Raw genomic sequence first — 6,000 nt, 5'->3', positions numbered from 1 at the left:
GGAACATCTTCCACCTAGATCAGTGACATGCCCTGAATAATAAGGTTTGGCTCAGTCAATTCTCAGAAGGGGAATGGTACATAAACTATTCTCCACTTCTCTTTCCTTATAACCTCTGACAAGCAATCTGCATTTCAGGTCACATAACTCAGATTTAAAACCTATTTCTGATGCATTCAACTTTGGTGCCCTCATGCCCTGTCCTTTGATTATGTTCTTGAACACATGAGGGGGATGCGTGCTATCTCTATGCAATAAGGGAGCCTTATAATCAGATTTTCTAAAAATCACTGTGCTTAGCAAGACATCCAAAAACTCAATCTGTATGTCAGAATAGATCAAGGAAAATTAAATAGTATGTTGAAAATTGGATTACAAAAAAAATGATATCAAATGGGGAGAGATCTCTTCTCTCATAATGGACTCAAACCATCTCAAATTTTTTTTAATTTATCAAAAAATAAAAATGCACAAATCCATGGAATATAGGCACTAGTACCATGGAACCTTTCCAGTCATCAGATTCTGCTTTAACATTTGTGTGAAACTTGTAACCGTCCAACAGATTTATAAGTTAAAAGGTTGTTGCATTGGTGATTGAAAATATATTGTAAGAATTGATGCAGTAAAAGAACAAGGAACAGATTTTCAGCAGCTGCAAGTTCTAGACATAATGTGGTGAATCTATTTTTGGTGGTGAGAATAAAACCCAAGATTTTTGCCTAATCTGCTGTTTTAAACTGTTCAGTAAATTTTCAGTTTTTACTACACATCAGTCAACTTATCTGCTTGCATTGACTGCAGTGGTCAGCATTTTAAGTTCTGACCATGTTGTCATAGGATTCTATTAATGAGACTTCTTCATTCTGTCTTTTCTGTTGGCCTGACTGCTCCACCTCATCTATGAACAGTGCCAATATCTACATCCAAGCAAAATAGTTAGAACCCATGGACAGACATGATAAACAATTTACAAGAAATGAACATGTCGAAGAAACATTCTAATGCATTTTAAGCTAGTAACAAAGTGACTGGATTTGAGTCACATGCCCTTTTTTGTACTGTTTCACCACAACCATGACAACCAAGCCTCCCTCTACTGGTTTTCGAGGCCCATTTATCACTTGTGAGGGAGATCTCTATGGCCTGGTTACTCCTCTTTAAATGAAGGCTGAGTCTGGACAGTTGCACCATAATCTGTGAGGGTATTTTTTTTTCTTTTTCATTCCTAACCTCACTGACCATACCCCAGTTAGTAGACCCAAGGTTTGGCATGACTGTGTGTCACTTGCTTTTGCCTCATACCTCTCAAATCCATCACTCCCATTTGGTGTCTTATATCCACCAAGGACTTTAAGATGTGAATAAGCACCCAAGGCAAGCCTCCTCCTTCCTCCCACTGAAGTGAACAGACCTAGAAAAGCCTTTACACTTGCACACGCACCCTCTAGTGGACAAGTTCCCAGGAAACTTATCGGGGTCATAGTCAGGGCTTCTCTCGCTCTCTCTGTCATAGGTTCATAGGTTCATAGGTAGATACTAGGCTATCTGCCCTAGGGCATTTATAAGCCTAGCCAGAGTGTATTTGGCTTCTGCCTCCCTATTAGATTAGCCTACTGTGCCTCTGTAAAGTAGGTCACAGAAGGTACCCTTTTAAAATTAGTTTACTGTGCCTCTGTCTGGCAGGGACACAGAAAAGATCCCAGGGGTGAATTTGCGATTTCCCATCCACGCGTCCAGATTTCGCTTGAAGAGGGTCAGCGAGGGGCTATGTCTAACATGAATTGGGATTCTATTCCAGAGTGAGGGGAGCCTTTGGGAAATTAATCTGTCCCTCCAGCATGTCCTATTTATTTTTGTGCTGAGGTTTAGGTCCCTGGAGCGTGTAGCTCTAAGGGACTTGGATTTGTTGAGGTGGAGCATGTCCATTAATTCTGGGTTTGACATGGCTTTGTACGTCAGGCGTAGATCACCTCTGAGTAGGCGGTAAGCAACTGAGTAGAGCTGGAGTTTCTTTAGTTGAGCTGCATAGGACATCTGTTTGTAGCCCATGATCCTCTTGGTGAGGTACTTTGGGGTCTCTCCAGTTGCTGCAGGTATCGGGTAAGGTACATCCCAAAAGGGGCATTGTATTCAGTTATGGGCCTGATGAGTGACGAGTAGAGGGGCACAATGACCTCTCTTGATCTAGATGTGAACCCTTCCGTGATAAGGTGGGCTATATAGAAAGTCTTTCTAACCACTTTGGCTACGTGATTATCAAATGAGAGATTACTATCTACGTTGGTCCCCAAATCTCTAATTACTTCTTCCGTACTTAATGAATTACCACGTATGTGGTAATTTGTGGGCACCTTGTTTTTCCCAAAGGGGATGACTATGCACTTTTTAGCATTTAGCTTGAGGCCGTGGCTCTCGCACTAAGCATCCATCTCTGTGAGACCCTTTTGGACGATGCTTGTGTCAGATGGAGATTCGATTATGGTCCCCAGTTTGCAGTCATCTGCAAGCTTTGTCAGCCATAATTCCCCCGTGTTAGCCTGAACTTCAGAGAAGTATATATCGAACAAGAGAGGTCCCAGAACTGAGCCCTGTGGGATGCCACTTATAACTGGTTTGGATTCGGACATGGCACCTGCAATTCTGGCCATGTGGGTTCTATCTCTGAGCCAGTTTGCAACCCATCTTGTGATATAGGGGTTGATATTTAAGCTGGTAAGCTTATTTATGATGCCCGAGTGGGGTAATGTGTCAAAGGCTTTTGCGAGGTCCAGGTAGGCTGTGTGGACTACCTTGCCCTCATCTATGGTTTTGATAACTGTTTCAAAGAAATCAACTAGGTTTAAGAGGCAAGATCTGCCCTTAACAAAGCCGAATTGGGTAGGGTCCAGTGTCTGGAGGCTCCCAATGTCCTTGTTTATGAGTTCTATGATAATACGCTCCATAGCTTTACAGAACAGACTAGTCAGGCTTATGGGGCGATAGTTTCTGGGGTCCATTGTGGCACCACCTTTGTGGAGTGGGACCACTGTAGCTGTACGCCATTCTTTTGGGTACATATCCTGTAGTAAGGCTAAGTTTGAACAGAGACTTAATGTGAGGGTTCATTTCTTCTTGGAGCTCGTGTAAGATACAGCCTGGGACACTGTCCGGTCCCATAGATGCTGTGTTTTTTGCTTTGGAGAGGGCAACTTTCACCTGTGCATCTGTGATGTCAGGGAGGTTACATTCAGTTGGGATAGGCATTTGCTCCTTTGGGGGGGGGGGGGAATAAACAGCCATGCAGGTCTCGAACCCAGGACCCTATACACCATAGTCACAGTAGTTAACCACCAAGCCATCACAGAAGTCAGAAAAGCAAAGCACTGCAGTCTTTGCAGTGGAGAAGATTAAGGCAGATGATACTGTGCAAACGGTGAATAATTTGATCCTCAGCAAGAAGTCAGCGGTGGGACATTGTATCAGTAAAAGTACTTTATAGATCAAAAAGCTGAAGGATATGATTTCCCCTTAGCTTCAAGCCATGATTCAGTAAATATAATTCAGGGTTCCATTTATAATATTGCAGTTACAGAACTGTTATAGAGCTGAGGATGCTGAAGAGAAAGCAGTTTACAAGACTGTCAGAAAAGCAAAGCACTACCTGTAATCTTTGGTTTCAACTGTAAGTAAATGGGACATTCTGTAGTGTCAAAACTCACAGGAATTCCGAACCAGTTAAACACTCCACGATGACAAAAGAAAAGACCCTGCTTCACAAAACCAAGTAGTTTTCTATAGTGTGGTTACAATTGCAATGTGTTTATGTGAGAGGGCTTGGGTTTAAGATATATGTAGGTTCGTCAACAGCCTATTTTATTTTGTATGTGTGTTGATTAAAAAAATGCCAGGGTTGGTCAACAGTTAATCAATTTTTATGAGGGGTGGAGTTGGTTTTATGATATTTACCTCTGTTCTAGTGACTTGGTTTTAAGTTTAAAGAAGTCCTACATGTTTGGGATGAAAGTGCTCAGTTTGGACTACTTATTAAATATTATTTGTTTTTACTAAGTGGTCACTGGTGGTTTCACTTTATAACCTCACGATTTTGACCTACTTGTGGTTCATTTTGGTTTTGTGGAGTAGGATCTTGGTTTTTGACATTTTGTAGTACCTTTCCTTTATTTCCTGGGGTTTAGCAGACCTATTATTAATATGAACTGAACATGTCACAAGAGGGATAATCCGGAAGTCCAGTTATGTTAATTCGTTTTAGTGCAGCTGAACATAAGTGGACCAGGGTGTAAGTGCTTGTTTTTCAGGTCTACCTGTACCTTCTGGCTTCCGCAGACATACTCCCGTTTGGGTTGGAAGGAAAGCTAGGGCCATGTCACAATGATGGCATGGATTGTTTTATTTCCTTACTTTATGCCATACTCTCATTTCTTTGCAGTCATACGCCCATGTTTCTGTTTTCATAGAGTAATATCTCACAATAGCATATTGGCACTGTCTTTAATAGGCACTGCATCAAAACAAATGAATGGAAATGAACAGGTATGCAAGTAAACCTAAACCCCAATATGTACCCTAAATATTTTCAAGTACCCCTTTAGCTTTTTGTTAAAACTAAAAACATTACCTTATAAATAACATTTCACTGGGAAAGTCATACTGCTTTGTTGCACATGTTTTAGGTTACAGTTTTCTCTCTAACTTTTCATTGTGTTGTGCTTTATGATCTGCAGTGTTGTATTACCCCTCATTGCTCCTGCATTATGGTATATGCAGGAATGTCCTATCCCCATAGAGCCTGCATTGTGGTATATGCAGGAATATAGTACCCCCCATTGGACCTGCATTGTGGTATATGCAGGAATATAGTACCCCCCACTGGTCCTGCATTGTCTTATGCTGGAATATAGTACCCCCATTGGTCCTGCATTGTTGTATATGCAGGAATATAGTACCCCATCGGTCCTGCATTGTTGTATATGCAGAAATATAGTACCCCCACTGGTCCTTCATTGTGGTATATTCAGGAATATAGTACCACCCCATTGGCACTTCATTGTGGTATATGCAGGAATATAGAACCCCCCCATCAGTCCTGTATTGTGGTATATTCAGGAATATAGTACCTCCCATCAGTCCTGCATTGTGGTATATGCAGGAATATAGTACCCCCCAACTGGTTCTGCATTGTGGTATATGAAGGAATAGACTACCCCCCACATCAGTCCTGCATTGTCGTGTATGTAGGAATATAGTACCCCCCCATCAGTCCTGCATTGTGGTATATGCAGGGATATAGTACCCCCCCATCGGTCCTGCATTGTGAAATATGCAGCAATATAGTGCCCCCCCCATTGGTCCTGCATTGTGGTATATGCAGGAATATAGTAACCTCCATCTGTATTGCATTGTGATATATACGGGAATGTAGTACCCCCTCATCAGTCTGGCATTGTGGTATATGCAGGAATATAGTACTCCCCATCAGTCCTGGATTGTGATATATGCGGGAATATAGTACCCCTACATCTGTCCTGCATTGTGATTTATGTATACAGGAGTATAGTACCCCCCACTGGTGCTGCATTGTGGTATATGCAGGAATATAGTACAACCCCCATTGGTCCTGTATTGTTGTATATGCAGGAATATAGTATCCCCCATCAGTCCTGCATTGTGGTATATGCAGGAATATAACATCCCCCATATCGGTCCTGCATTGTGGTATATGCAGGAATATAGTACCCCCCTATCTGTTCTGCACTGTGGTATATGCAGGAATATAGTACCCCCCCCCCCCCATCAGTCCTGCATTGTGGTATATGCAGGAATATGTAATTTCCTTCAGCTACATTTACATTCTTCATATAGCAAATAAAGGCTCAGGAAAAAAATGCTTATGATTGTATATGTTACCTACATGTGACAGAATTTTGTTTAGGATAAAATACACATTTATAAAACTAATTATGAATATAGGCCTCTTGTCAAACATTTAAAAGTAGA

The sequence above is a fragment of the Protopterus annectens genome, chromosome 9.part0, assembly GCF_019279795.1.
Source record: "Protopterus annectens isolate FY-2018-M chromosome 9.part0, PAN1.0, whole genome shotgun sequence".
NCBI lineage: Eukaryota > Metazoa > Chordata > Ceratodontiformes > Protopteridae > Protopterus > Protopterus annectens.
This window is presented reverse-complemented; position numbering follows the sequence as displayed.